The 16,050-nt window shown below is 42.3% G+C and overlaps 2 long non-coding RNA genes across 5 annotated transcripts; both read right to left on the bottom strand.

The window, feature by feature from the left end:
- Positions 1 to 1,739: 1,739 nt before the first annotated feature.
- On the bottom strand, positions 1,740 to 4,645 carry LOC149393586 (uncharacterized). Of its 2 annotated transcripts, none has more exons than XR_016299754.1 (3): positions 3,908 to 4,645; positions 2,855 to 3,076; positions 1,740 to 1,917 (listed from the first exon to the last, which is right to left on the bottom strand). It is a non-coding gene; the product is annotated as an uncharacterized LOC149393586 (long non-coding RNA). The 2 variants fall into 2 exon arrangements; XR_016299753.1 differs by having other exon boundaries at positions 2,855 to 3,048; positions 3,908 to 4,644.
- A 5,946-nt stretch (positions 4,646 to 10,591) lies between these two features.
- Positions 10,592 to 13,103, bottom strand: LOC149393585 (uncharacterized). 3 transcript variants are annotated; one of them, XR_016299750.1, is made up of 3 exons: positions 12,772 to 13,103; positions 11,719 to 11,940; positions 10,592 to 10,781 (listed from the first exon to the last, which is right to left on the bottom strand). It is a non-coding gene; the product is annotated as an uncharacterized LOC149393585 (long non-coding RNA). The 3 variants fall into 3 exon arrangements; XR_016299752.1 differs by having other exon boundaries at positions 11,719 to 11,921; positions 12,772 to 13,102; XR_016299751.1 differs by having other exon boundaries at positions 11,719 to 11,912; positions 12,772 to 13,102.
- Positions 13,104 to 16,050: the final 2,947 nt, after the last annotated feature.

Raw genomic sequence — 16,050 nt, 5'->3', positions numbered from 1 at the left:
ATGAAACTCACAAAGAAGAAGAATGCTTCGGGATTTCGACTGGCTTCGGAGGAGTTATCAAATCGTGAGATTCGCCGGGAAATAACCGGTGGCGTTCCATTTTCGCAGCTGCACAATGGAAAACGGTCCCCGACCCAAACAGACACATTCACACACACACACACAGACCACACGTAAATGTAGCCAACGAGTAAATCTAACAAGCCTTTATTTATATAACCACAGCTGAACATATTTCTCATGACCAAAACATAGAAAAGTTTATGAAAGTTCATATTTCACTACCTGATTCAGATCTGCAACAAAATAAACTACTCGTTTGCAAAGCTTCTTGTTCTCCTTGCTCGTATCTAACTTGGATTAAGCTCCCGAGAGTTTTCTGCAATTGAAAATATGTTATCCAGGAACAAAACGCACCAAGACAACACTCCATCCATAATTTCTTTTTTATTAGAAAAAAAACACTCCAGCCATAATGATCAAACACAGCAAATGGGTACACAATACATTGCTACTTATACACACACTCACCCACACACACACACACACTGATTCATTTACACACAGACAGACACTCAAATACACTGAACACATACACACAAACAATCACATACCACATTTGGAGAGATTACTTACACATGGCTGAGAAAAATCTCGGGGACGAGGTGGAACTCCATTACTGCTTGCACTGAAACCCAATTTTCATATCAATAATGCTCACACAAAAACAAATAAAATTAATGGCTCTTATATTATACCTTTATAGTTGACTCTTATGGGAGAGAGTATTCACTTGCGCATCACAAAACAAGGCACAAGCTAAGAAGCTAAGAAGAACAGAGTGGTCATAGTGACACGTCGAGGCCTCGCAACTTGCGCCCGCACCGCTGTTGCGCCTCTCGCAGCGTTAAAGTTTCTTGACACGCCAAAAATAGGGCAGTCTTCTTTGCCGCGTCGCTGAACCCGAGCAAATCCTCGATGCTCGTTCGCGACTCGCCGGAACCTTCTTTGACGTCTCCTCGCACCTATGGTACACAATGCAAATGGTTTACACTTACTGTGACATCATAAATCCAGTCTTAGTCATTCAACCAAGGCTCTCTAAACACATTATTGAAGATAAAAACATTATATTACTTTTGAGTACTCAGAACATGTTGATGCAGTCTGTTTGAAACCTAATTCTCACGTGATGCCCTGACTTAACAAAAATTGTTTTCATAAATTTAAGGGTGTGAGGTAGAGGGCGGTGAAGAGTCACAGAAAAATTACCGATGAGCTCGTGCAGCGTTCGGCAGTGGTCACAGCTCTCTGGTAGCAGACAACGGCTCGGGACAGCTAGGAAAGCCTGAAACCTTTAATAGAGCACGAGAAGGAAAAACTCAACAATCAATCCATCGTATATAATTCCAAAATCAGAGACTACGACATCATAAAAGATATATATTATTTCAGCTCCAACAAACAATAGTCGTCACAAAATAAGCAATACAAGTTTTATATTCAGATTTCAAATCCCAATTTCCAACTCTGAAATTCGAGACATAGAAAAAAGAAATCAGAGGTCCTTGCCTTGTTGTGAGATCCGGCGAGCTGCCTTTATGTCTTGGGTCAACTTTTGTCACGACCCGCGAGCGATAGCTCGCCCACGAGCCGCGACCGATCAACTCTCATATTTTTCATATTAACAATAGATCATAATACTTTTATATATCCAAATAGTTTGCGAACATCCGGGGAAATTTTTCGCTTTTATAACTTATAGTCTTATAGCGACTCCTATACAAATACGTTCCGGAACGTTTTAACAAAAGAGACTAACCCCCGGTTAAGAAACCCCATAGCCCATAGGTCAAGGCAATACGTGCTCGGTCTCGGTCTTCGATCTCGTTTCCCGCTTACAAGCTTTTCCCTTATCTATATTACCAAGGGTCATAAAACTATGAGTCGATTGACTCAGTAAGTGGGAGTCTAACTTAGGAAAAGAAAAACAACTAATGCCATGTGACGTGCAAATAAACACATAAAAATGCAGAATGCAGATGCATATGATTCAAGAGCATGCCTAACGCGGGGCCTCGCTCTACGCTATCACTTGCCATTCCACAAGGTTATACAACATCCACTGCTATAACCCTTGGAATGACAAGAAGCCAACATCAGACTTCGAGCAATAGTCATCAGTGGCTTAGAGTTTTAAGACTGTCTGGGATCCACTAGTGGTACCATCTTCGTTTGGGCGCCGGCGCTACATGCGTCATGACATAGCAAATGGGCTCGCCGGGGCGACCTTTCCCATTGCAAGAACGGGGTGCTCTCAGCAGCTCCCGTGGAGTACTCAGCGCCATGAGGACCGTCTTAGTCCTCAACACGAGTCGGAACTCGTGGGTACCACCGACAACATTATTTATTATTTGGATACTCTAGCTTATAGAGTATACAACTAATTACAAACAGGAGAGCGTCTCAGGATAAATCCCGAAAGAATTATGGTTTCCCTTTCATGCTCGTTAAGTGTTTTAGATTGAAGACTCAGGACGTGACTCCTGGTACTTCTACCCTCGGCTCGAATCCGAGAGTCCAACATACTCTCCTGTCACCTCAGATCTAGCCAAACTCTATGGTTAGCAGAGGGATCTAACTACAACAAAGTAGCAACATGGCTGGTTCAAGTTAGCATTTGAACCTATGGGTATAAACCCAACTAAATTTTCCATAAAGAGTGGCCGAAGCCTTAATCTTTGGTGTTTGTGTCTTTTAAGGCTTTTCCTACTCTTTATTATTATTAACACGTAAATGCACGTAAACAGGATTATTCCCTTGGTAAGTAGTTGACTTATGTCTCCACACTTACCTGGAACAGCTCGACAGAAAGTTCGACAACTTCCAGCGATGTCTTGCTTTTCACGTTCTCCGGAATACTTGACACTTGTCGAAACGTCAAAGGAAGAGTTAATCGAGTTTTAACATCGATAACACTTCCCTCAAAACTTCAAATTCCTGCTTTGTTGCCTTTGACTCTGTTGGTTCCCGCTCGTCCGTCTAATTCTGTAATCCCTTTCGCGGAATCCGATAACTAGTCAATTTCATGATTCCAAGCTCACATAAATTTCCGAAATCAAAACCCGACATCTCGACCCAAAAAACCCGAACCCAAACAAATCAAGCAACCCAACACGAATCTCAAATCCAAACATAACTTGTCACAAATTCAAACATGTCAATAAAAACGAGCCAACAAGCCCATAAACCCATCTCGGCCAACAAAATCATTTATGTATTCAAGCCGAGCTAACAAAAACAAGTCGATTCTCAAATCAAACAAACCAATCATGACGCAACAATATTTCCAGAATCGACACTTGGCAAAGAACATGTCATAACTTCCGCTACACAACTCTAAATCCAGCGATTCCAATTTCATAACCAAACTAACATCCATACCTTTCCAACAAGATATTACAAGCCAATTTCGGACTAAGACAACTATCTCAAAAGCATCCCACAAAAATCAGTTTGAAATTCGGTATTCCAAGTTTTTCCAGTTTCGAAACACCAATTTCAAAAATTCATAACTCACTCAATACTCAACGGATTTCCACGTTCTTGGTCATTTTAGAAACCTCATAACGTCTATTATCCAGGAAAAATATCAACAATTCCAAATAAAATTGGTACCGAACTGTCCACGTCAATTTACAGAGGCTGTTCACAGCGAGCTTAAAATTCTTAAATCATTCAAAATCGACTCAAAAACACCAAATCCGAGCTAGGAACATCATTAAACAAGTCCAACAACCAAATAAAACCCATCAATTCCACTGATTTTAGCTCGGATCAAAAACCCCCAAATTGAGCTATGAACCCTAGATTTCGAAATCTTCACTTTAGCCCAAGAAATCCATACCTCACTTGAAGAGTCGGACCATTTGGACCGTCCTCACCCTCTTTTCCCCAGCCGGAGGTGCTCGCCGGAGTTCCTAGGACGCACGGCGACCTTCTCCTCTCGGCTGGTGGTGTGCGCGCGACTCGGAGATGGGCGGCTGGTCTAGCGCAAGCACGGAGGAGAAGAGATGAGGAGAGGGTGGTGATGTGGTTGGTCGGCCGGAGAGAGAGACTCGGTGGTGGTTGTTGTCAATCAATTTTTTTTTCTTTGTTACTCTTTGCAGGTGGAGCTCGCGCGAGACTTGGAGAAGAAGAAGAGAAGAACGCAGAAGAAAAAGGAAAGAAGACAGAGAAAAAAGGGGGTACGTGGCCGAATGGGAGAGGAGAAAAGAAGAGGATAAGATCGTCACGTGGCAGCACTCCATTGGGCCACCTATCTCCTGAAATAACCCCTCTTAAATCTTTTTCTTTCACTCTCGTCCTTCACTTTGTTGCACTTAAGTCCTTTCCAATTAAATCCTCTCAAACTCGTCCTTAAAAATAAATCTTGAAAAATAACCGAGAATTTCTTATTAATTCTCGTCATCTTAAATATATTTAAGGGACTTCGGAATTTATTTTCACTCTTGAGATTTCAAATCTCCGACTGTGTTCCGAATAATTTTATTCGGAAAATAATATCGAGTTTACTCGAATATCCTTATTCCGAAATTTCATCATCCTTAAATATATTTATTATTATTATTTTTCTTTCAAGATATTTAAAAATTAAGGATGCCTCATGTGCAACAAGAATTTGATTCAAAATAAACTCGTTTATTTTATTCAAATTCTTAACTCGAGCGTTACAAAAGTTCGTATATTACAATCCCTACCCCCTTAGAAGAGTTTCGTCCTCGAAACTTAGAACAAGGCAGGGTATTTCTTTTGCATCTCGCTCTCAAGCTCCCAAGTAGCTTCTTCTGCGGAGTGTTTCTTCCACAGTACTTTGACTAGAGGTATAGTCTTATTCCTCATGACTTTCTCCTTGCGATCTAAGATTGCAACGGCTGGTTCTTCATATCTGACGTCAGGAGAAATCTCAACCTTTTGATCTTGTAGTACATGTGAAGGATCAGACAAGTATTTCCGCAACATCGATACGTGAAACACATCATGAAGATTTGACATAGACGGCGGTAGGGCTAGGCGATACGCTTCCTTGCCTACTCGTTCCAGAATCTCAAAAGGTCCAACATATCTCGGGCTGAGCTTTCCTTTCTTCCCGAATCTCATGACACCACGCATCAGGGAAACTTTTCAAAAGACTTTCTCTCCTGCCTCAAACTCTAAAGGTCTTCTATGCTTATCTGCGTAGCTCTTCTGACGACTTTGTGCGGTCTTCATCCGGGCTTGAATTTTCTTGATCGCTTCGGTGGTCCTCTCGAGCAATTCAGGCCCGATGAAATCGCTCTTACCAGCTTCATCCCAATGAACTGGAGAGCGACACTTTCGCCCATAAAGAGCTTCATAGGGTGCCATCCCAATCGTCTCTTGATAACTCTTATTGTACGAGAACTCTACCAAGGGAAGATAACGACTCCACGAGCCGTGGAATTCCAAAACACACGCTCGGAGCATATCTTCTAACACTTGGATCGTGCGTTCACTTTGGCCGTCGGTTTGGGGATGAAATGCAGTGCTGAACTTCAGTCGCGTCCCCAAACGCTATTGTACACTCTTCCAAAATTTGGACGTAAAACGAGCATCACGGTCAGAGACGATCGAGCTAGGAACTCCATATAGACGAACAATCTCTTTGATGTAGATTTCGACGAGTTTATCCATGGTGTGAGTGGTCTTGATGGGCAGAAAATGAGCTGATTTGGTCAACCTGTCGACAATGACCCATACTGAGTCGTGACCAGCTGTGGTTTTTGGAAACCCTAACACGAAATCCATCGTTATATGCTCCCACTTCCACTGTGGAATCTCAAGTGGTTGCAGCAGTCCAGCTAGTTTTTGATACTCTGCCTTAGCTTGTTGACAAGTTAGGCACTTTTGAACAAACTCAGCTACATCTTTCTTCATTCATGACCACCAATATACATTTTCAAGTCTTGATACATCTTTGTCACACATGGATGTACCGAATATGGTGTCCCGTGAGCTTCTACCATCAACTGCTTTCTGACTTCCTCGTTAGATGGCACACAAACTCTTCCATTACATCTTAAAACATCGTTCTCATCTAACTTGAAATCACCCTCGTTACCATTTTGAGCCTCAAACATTTTCCCTAGAAGATATTCGTCTGCGTACTGACCATCTTTGATCTGTTCCAGCAACATCGGACGTACGCTGAGAGCAGCTAATCTTCCAATGATCAGCTGAAGCTCTAGCTGCTGAACATCGTCTTTTAGTTGAAGAGACGTTTCAACCAAACTTGTTAAGGACGCTACATATTTGCGGCTAAGCGCATCTGCGACTTTATTTGCCTTACCAGGATGATAATCCAAATCAAAGTCATAGTCATTCAGAAGTTCCATCCAACGTCCTTGGCGCATGTTAAGCTCTTTCCGAGTAAAGAGATATTTCTGCGTCTTATGATCCGTATAGATGTCGCAATGCACTCCATACAGATAGTGTCTCCAAATTTTCAGAGCAAAAACGACAGCTGCAAGCTCTAGATCGTGTGTAGGGTACCGAGTTTCATAATCTTTCAACTGTCGAGAGGCGTATGCGATGACTTTCCCATGTTGCATCAGTACAGCACCCAAACCTTGCTTAGACGCATCGCAGTAAATGGCGAATCCATCAACTCCTTGTGGAATTGTGAGCACTGGAGCGATTGTCAGCCTGTTCTTCAGCTCTTGAAAGCTCTTCTCACATGTCTTGGTCCAAAGGAACTTCTGTCCTTTACGGGTTAGCTGAGTTAGGGGCATGGCCAACTTAGAGAATCCACCCACAAACATCCTATAGTAGCCAACAAGACCCAAGAAACTCCTTATTTCAGTGACAATCTTTGGCTGACTCCACTGCCTCACGGCTTCCACTTAAGCAGGATCTACCATGATACCAGCGCTACTGACAACATTACCAAGGAATACTACACGCTCCAGCCAAAATTCACACTTCGAAAACTTGGCGTATAGTTGCTTTTCCCTCAGCCTGCTTAGCGCTAGTTCCAGATGATGCTCATGCTCTTCGTTAGTTTTCGAGTAGATTAGAATGTCGTCGATGAACACGATCACGAACTTATCCAGAAAGTCCTCAAATACTCGGTTCATCAGGTTCATGAACGATGTCGGCGCGTTAGTCAATCCAAACGACATAACTAAGAACTCATAATGACCATATCGAGTACGAAAAGCAGTTTTCGGGATGTCTTCATCTCGAACCTTCAGCTGATGGTATCCCGAACGCAAGTCAATATTCGAGAACACTGTCGCCCTTGACAGTTGATCAAAAAGATCGTCGATCCGCAGCAACGGATACTTGTTCTTGATCGTCACTTGGTTCAATCCACGGTAGTCAATACAGAGCCGTAGAGAACCATCTGCTTTCTTAACGAACAAGACTAGCGCTCCCCAAGGCGAATGGCTTGGTCGTATGAACTCTTTGTCAAGCAACTCTTGTAGCTGCGTCTTGAGTTCTTTCAATTCTGCTGGAGCCATACGATACGGAGCTTTCGATATCGGAGATGTGCCTGGAATGAGCTCGATATTGAATTCAACCTCGCAATCAGGAGGTAGACCTGACAGGTCTTCTGGAAAGACATCGATGAAGTCTCTCACGACAGGGATGTCTTGCGGCTTTTGACTGCCTTCGTGATATCTATCACACTCGCAAGATATCCAGCGCACTTTTGATGCATCAACTTCAGCGCTCTCAACACCGATATGACCGGAAGACTCGATTTTCGAGATGAGCCTTGAAACTGGAATGGTTTAAGTCCCGGTTTCTGAAATGAAACAGACTTCTTTCGACAATCAATAAACGCATAATGTTTGTCCAACCAATCCATACCGAAGATTACGTCATAGTCTACCATTTCCAGTTAGATCAAGTTCGCCTTTAATATCCGATCCTGGACCTGAATCGGCATATTCTCATACCAGTACATCGACTGATATCTATCTCCGGAAGGTGTAGCCATCAAGAACGGATACAAAAACTTCTTCCTATTTCCACCTAGCTGATCAGACTTCCTAATGCGTAGCTCCTGAATCTATCAATGCATATGCAGAGAAGGAGTCTACGAAAATCTGACATGCGACCGTATTCGACAATCCTGCTTGAACTTCATCTTAACGTATAGAGAACACCCTCGCATTAACCTTCGATTACTCTTTCGAGGCGGGGATTCTTTCTTCCGGAGTTTTGCATAACCGCGACAGGTGACCCTCTTTCCCGCAACGGTAGCACACCAGATTACGGGCAAAACATTCATCTACGTGCGTTACCCCGCATCTACTGTATTGGGACAGTTGTGATCCACCAGCAGATTGGGTCTTCTTCGAAGATGACCCTGAACGTTTGTTGTTCCCACGGTTCCTTTCCCGGTTCACCTAATGTAAACGGTTCCCCGAACTCGCTTGGAACCGATTACTGGAGCTTTGTTGGGACCTCGTTCCACTTCCTTGATGTTGCCGATCCTGCCACCTCTGCTGAAATTTCTCTCTTTTCCGCGAACTACCTTGACTCGCATCAGCGGACTCCGAAGGTGTTGTGGCAGCTGATTTCGGGGCAGGGGCATACTCATTGCCATTCCAACCCGCGACGCGCAAATCCTTTTGCATGGCGTCTGCATAAGTGCGGGGCCCAACATCTCCACTATCCACGTGTTTCACAACATTCACGTTAAGCCCGTGCATATACTTCATCTTACGAGCCTGATATGTGGGTACCAAGGAAGGAGCGAACCTTGCCAACGAATTGAACGTCGCTATATACTCAGCGATAAACATCGAACCTTGACTCAAGGTCATGAACTCACGTACCTTCTTCGATAAATTGGCTTCGCTTAAGTACATTCCACGAAACAGATTGAGGAAGTGTACCCACGTCATTGTTTGAAAATCCTCGTATGACGCCACTATCTCCCACCAACTCCTGGCCTCGTCATCCAGCCGGTTTACGGCACACGCCACTTTCTCTGCGTCTGTCAGCTGCAATAGCTACAGATCTGTTGGATCTTCTTAAGCCATTTCTCAGCCGTAGCTGGTTCAACGTTGCCATCAAAAGTCGGAGGCTTCTGCTTCCGAAACCTCTCGTACACTGGTTCACCTACCGGAGGAACGACGTCTGGTGTTTGGAAGTTCAATTCTTCCGGAGGATCCACATGCACTTGTGGTGGCTTCTCTCGTCGTTCGTCCTAAGCTGGAGGTTCAGGGTTTGGCTGGGGTGTCGCGTTCAATCTCGTCAAGACATTCGCAATCGTGCGGTTATTCGGCTCTATCCATTGAGCATAGCTTGATTTTGACGCTCCTTATGCTCGTCTCATCGAGTAGCGTCAACTCAAACTTGTCAGGATGCGTCTAATCTCTGTGAGCTCCGCAGCTGAAACATTCTCGTTATTAGACGTACCTCGTCTAGACCTCACTTCCTTCTTATTTTCACATATAAGAGGATGGGCATGATTGAGCATCACAATCAACCATAACGAGAATGCATAACCAATACGAACTAGCCTCTCAAGGCCTAGTCCAACGAGAGACTTAAACACAAAATGCTAGTTCTCTCGTTACACACACAAAGCAACCACTCTCGTGGTTGACAAGCAAACGTCTACGTAACTGGGTCACCCAAAGGCTCAGCGGGATCCTCCTCGAAATCTCCCTCGTCAAATTCAACCCTCTCGTCATCATGCGGAACAACCACCGGAAAATAATCATCGGGGGTATGGTACTCATATACCACATCGCTTCATGACGAGGAACTCAGTCTGCAATTGTAAGACAACATACGATGGACAATCAGATTCCAACGTCAGATATTGGAGCTCTACACACAGCTCCCAATACTCGATACCTCGCTGGCGTCTATGCTCGAGCACATCGGGCACCGGTCCACAATCTCTTGGACAAATCGATTTCCATATCGGACAACTGATTCAAACCAAGCTGGTAGAATCCGTGAGCTTGCTCCTCCCATTTGTCCCTCTCCCCTGGCCTCGAACGTGTGTTGTATCACCTTTTGAAACATCTCCCAAACTCGGCTGATTGCCGTCAGCGGTTAAACGAGTCCATCGACTCAACGTTGGCCAATAAGGAGGGGTCATCGCGATATTCGCACAGAAGCAGTGAAGCGTCGAGACGACACTCATCCACTCACAAGTCAAACCGATCCACCGGCCCCTAAGTGGTGGTGCCTCTCACGACACTGAACGTACTTGCAGTCGGAGCAATTTGCGTGACCGCATAGTTATACATATTAATCTCATCGGGGAGGAGAGATCTAACTCATAGCAACTCATCCTGCATCATGTCAAACCTATCTCTAGACAGGTCGACTCTAAGTACAACACTATCACATGGCATACTCGTGACCTATACCGAGAACACGTATCCCAAGTCTACAGAAACGGCTAAACCTGGGGCTCTGATACCACAAAATCTGTCACGACCCGCGAGCGATAGCTCGCCCACGAGCCGCGACCGATCAACTCTCATATTTTTCATATTAACAATAGATCATAATACTTTTATATATCCAAATAGTTTGCGAAAATCCGGGGAAATTTTTCGCTTTTATAACTTATAGTCTTATAGCGACTCCTATACAAATACGTTCCGGAACGTTTTAACAAAAGAGACTAACCCCCGGTTAAGAAACCCCATAGCCCATAGGTCAAGGCAATACGTGCTCGGTCTCGGTCTTCGATCTCGTTTCCCGCTTACAAGCTTTTCCCTTATCTACATTACCAAGGGTCATAAAACTATGAGTCGATTGACTCAGTAAGTGGGAGTCTAACTTAGGAAAAGAAAAACAACTAATGCCATGTGACGTGCAAATAAACACATAAAAATGCAGAATGCAGATGCATATGATTCAAGAGCATGCCTAACGCGGGGCCTCGCTCTACGCTATCACTTTCCATTCCACAAGGTTATACAACATCCACTGCTATAACCCTTGGAATGACAAGAAGCCAACATCAGACTTCGAGCAATAGTCATCAGTGGCTTAGAGTTTTAAGACTGTCTGGGATCCACTAGTGGTACCATCTTCGTTTGGGCGCCGGCGCTACATGCGTCATGACATAGCAAATGGGCTCGCCGGGGCGACCTTTCCCATTGCAAGAACGGGGTGCTCTCAGCAGCTCCCGTGGAGTACTCAGCGCCATGAGGACCGTCTTAGTCCTCAACACGAGTCGGAACTCGTGGGTACCACCGACAACATTATTTATTATTTGGATACTCTAGCTTATAGAGTATACAACTAATTACAAACAGGAGAGCGTCTCAGGATAAATCCCGAAAGAATTATGGTTTCCCTTTCATGCTCGTTAAGTGTTTTAGATTGAAGACTCAGGACGTGACTCCTGGTACTTCTACCCTCGGCTCGAATCCGAGAGTCCAACATACTCTCCTGTCACCTCAGATCTAGCCAAACTCTATGGTTAGCAGAGGGATCTAACTACAACAAAGTAGCAACATGGCTGGTTCAAGTTAGCATTTGAACCTATGGGTATAAACCCAACTAAATTTTCCATAAAGAGTGGCCGAAGCCTTAATCTTTGGTGTTTGTGTCTTTTAAGGCTTTTCCTACTCTTTATTATTATTAACACGTAAATGCACGTAAACAGGATTATTCCCTTGGTAAGTAGTTGACTTATGTCTCCACACTTACCTGGAACAGCTCGACAGAAAGTTCGACAACTTCCAGCGATGTCTTGCTTTTCACGTTCTCCGGAATACTTGACACTTGTCGAAACGTCAAAGGAAGAGTTAATCGAGTTTTAACATCGATAACACTTCCCTCAAAACTTCAAATTCCTGCTTTGTTGCCTTTGACTCTGTTGGTTCCCGCTCGTCCGTCTAATTCTGTAATCCCTTTCGCGGAATCCGATAACTAGTCAATTTCATGATTCCAAGCTCACATAAATTTCCGAAATCAAAACCCGACATCTCGACCCAAAAAACCCGAACCCAAACAAATCAAGCAACCCAACACGAATCTCAAATCCAAACATAACTTGTCACAAATTCAAACATGTCAATAAAAACGAGCCAACAAGCCCATAAACCCATCTCGGCCAACAAAATCATTTATGTATTCAAGCCGAGCTAACAAAAACAAGTCGATTCTCAAATCAAACAAACCAATCATGACGCAACAATATTTCCAGAATCGACACTTGGCAAAGAACATGTCATAACTTCCGCTACACAACTCTAAATCCAGCGATTCCAATTTCATAACCAAACTAACATCCATACCTTTCCAACAAGATATTACAAGCCAATTTCGGACTAAGACAACTATCTCAAAAGCATCCCACAAAAATCAGTTTGAAATTCGGTATTCCAAGTTTTTCCAGTTTCGAAACACCAATTTCAAAAATTCATAACTCACTCAATACTCAACGGATTTCCACGTTCTTGGTCATTTTAGAAACCTCATAACGTCTATTATCCAGGAAAAATATCAACAATTCCAAATAAAATTGGTACCGAACTGTCCACGTCAATTTACAGAGGCTGTTCACAGCGAGCTTAAAATTCTTAAATCATTCAAAATCGACTCAAAAACACCAAATCCGAGCTAGGAACATCATTAAACAAGTCCAACAACCAAATAAAACCCATCAATTCCACTGATTTTAGCTCGGATCAAAAACCCCCAAATTGAGCTATGAACCCTAGATTTCGAAATCTTCACTTTAGCCCAAGAAATCCATACCTCACTTGAAGAGTCGGACCATTTGGACCGTCCTCACCCTCTTTTCCCCAGCCGGAGGTGCTCGCCGGAGCTCCTAGGACGCACGGCGACCTTCTCCTCTCGGCTGGTGGTGTGCGCGCGACTCGGAGATGGGCGGCTGGTCTAGCGCAAGCACGGAGGAGAAGAGATGAGGAGAGGGTGGTGATGTGGTTGGTCGGCCGGAGAGAGAGACTCGGTGGTGGTTGTTGTCAATCAATTTTTTTTTCTTTGTTACTCTTTGCAGGTGGAGCTCGCGCGAGACTTGGAGAAGAAGAAGAGAAGAACGCAGAAGAAAAAGGAAAGAAGACAGAGAAAAAAGGGGGTACGTGGCCGAATGGGAGAGGAGAAAAGAAGAGGATAAGATCGTCACGTGGCAGCACTCCATTGGGCCACCTATCTCCTGAAATAACCCCTCTTAAATCTTTTTCTTTCACTCTCGTCCTTCACTTTGTTGCACTTAAGTCCTTTCCAATTAAATCCTCTCAAACTCGTCCTTAAAAATAAATCTTGAAAAATAACCGAGAATTTCTTATTAATTCTCGTCATCTTAAATATATTTAAGGGACTTCGGAATTTATTTTCACTCTTGAGATTTCAAATCTCCAACTGTGTTCCGAATAATTTTATTCGGAAAATAATATCGAGTTTACTCGAATATCCTTATTCCGAAATTTCATCATCCTTAAATATATTTATTATTATTATTTTTCTTTCAAGATATTTAAAAATTAAGGACGCCTCATGTGCAACAAGAATTTGATTCAAAATAAACTCGTTTATTTTATTCAAATTCTTAACTCGAGCGTTACAAAAGTTCGTATATTACAACTTTTCTTCTTCTTAAACTCTGATTCACGACGCCAAATTCTTCGAGTACGAACCCACACCAAATCACCATGAGATCTCTTCGAGAAGCATCAAAATTCTGAACATTACATAATAAAAAAAAAACAGAGTTTGACAATGCAATACATCACTACTATCAATTCAACAACTACACGAAATTGCAATACAACGAATCATTAATGTGAGAATTATTCTAAAACCTTAGGATTGAATGGTTCAGCTCCCCCAGATCCACAACGCACCCTTTTATCCTCTCCATCATGTCCTGGCTTCTCAGAAAAAATACTTCAAGAATCCAACCATATCTGCAAAAAAGAAATAAAAATAACATCTTAAGGCTTTCACTTCGCATATCTCAGTTTCAGTCAATTGGATCCACAAAACCCCCAATTTAAACATTAAAATTCGAATCAAAATTTTCTCAACTACAAAACAAAGTCAGAAATAAAACCCTAAATCTTACAAAAGCATTTTATCAAACACCTACTGAGCAATATGCATTAAATCAGATTAATAAGAAAAACCTGGACTCATTCTGCCAAATTTATCAATTGATTCCTTGCCTATCTCTTAACTATGCAAAACAGTCACAATAATAAAAAAAATGTAGACCAAGATTGAGCGCTCAGAGAGACTTATGGTAATTGGTATTCCATTTTTGTGGAGGAGCAGAGAAGAGGATGCACAACTGAGCTCAGTTTGTGATTCGAAATCCAAAATCAAAGATTTTGATTCATGGTACGAAACCATCAACAACAACTGATTTAGGTCGAATGGGATTTTTTTAGAGAGCTTACAAAGATAAAGAGAATGTTGAAATGAGATATATATAGACATTGAGATAGATAGAGAGTAATGAGAACGAGGGACTTACCTTCGTGGCGCCAAACTGAGATGAAGAGTCGACGACCGGAGACAAGGAGCGCCGAGAAAGAACAGATATGAGGAGAAGTTAGTTTGGTGGTGGTAGCGGCAAGGGACGAATAGATTTCATAGAGAGATACAATGTCGATGATGAAGAAAATAAAAGAGGGTTGCAAAAAAGCACAGAGATGTTGAAAATGATTTGGCATTGTGAGGCATTTGTTGCGAAATTGGGGGCTTTTGGTTTAACGATGGCGGTGCTGCGTGGTGGCTTACGTGGTGGTTGTTGCAATTTAAGAGCTAGGCACAGATAGAGAAATGGAGAGATGGTGTCTGAGATAGAATGAAAAGATACACGAAGATGAAAGAAAGAGTCTATTTTCAATACTTGGTAGATTTTAGTTTATTTTCATCTACCACCCAAATCAATTTGTCATTGAGAAATTTCCCTCCAATATGAAATGTGGGAAATTTTTAATTTTTGGAATTTTTTTTTAGTGTTATTACTACTTCTTTAGATTAGACTGTAGTGAATATATGTCATATTTTAGTGGGAAATTTCCCTCCATTCTAAAATGGTGAAATTTTGGTAATTTTTAATTTTTTTAGTATTACCACTACTTTCTTATATTGGTTGTAGTGAAAATTACTCCATTAACTATAGTTTTATATTCGACTAGAGTCTAATAACGACAAAAAAAAGGGTGACCGTAGTCTGTCTTAAAAGACTCCATTAAAAGGCTAAACTAGAGTTAAAAAAATTAAAAAAAACTGTAGTTGTATCCCATATTTCTGGTAGTGAACCCTAGATTAATGCAAACAGTCCCGACTTCCCAAGACACCTATTTGATCAACATATAACTAGCCCTTAACGTGGTGAGTCAAAGAAGCCGGTAACATCATCTAGAAGTCCATGATCACTTCAGGATTAAGATCAAGCGTCACTGTGACCATCATTTGTGACTCTGGTTAGTGTGTTGTAACGGTCCTTAAACAACACATCTACATGCAAGGTCTGTTCGGGTCTTACACTTACCACAAGTGCAGAATGCTACCACTAAGTGATCAACCTTTACTTGTGTTCCTCATATATGATCTTAGATAAGGCTTTCCAGGCACATATCAGTTATCGACCAAGTTTTAGTTCACCGCCCGATCTCGGATTCCCAGCATGCGATTCAGTTTGGTACGGAGACTATGGATGATAGTTGTTATTGATTTTGAATGTTATCAGACCTCAATCCACTAATCATATGATGCTAATAAAGTAACTACATATCTTATTTAGTAATCATCATATTCTAGTGGGCAATATTCCTAACAATCTCCCACTTTGACCAGAGAAAATAAGTTACCATGAGCCAATTTATTCATGGCTATCGTAAAGATAGTTTCAGAAGTTTTGACCCGGGATTGAGATTCTCAATTATATCATACTCCACAAGTTATGTCGATTCGACTTATATCCCAAATATATATCCACAGTCCATGCTAACATGCAAGTATTCTTGACTTGCCTCTTAAGGTCAAGTCATTTTGTTCTTAGTAAAT

This window comes from Urtica dioica, chromosome 6 (assembly GCF_054948205.1).
Source record: "Urtica dioica subsp. dioica isolate 48M chromosome 6, U.dioica_male_clone48M_v1_H2, whole genome shotgun sequence".
NCBI classification, from domain to species: Eukaryota; Viridiplantae; Streptophyta; class Magnoliopsida; order Rosales; family Urticaceae; genus Urtica; species Urtica dioica.
This window is presented reverse-complemented; position numbering and strand designations above follow the sequence as displayed.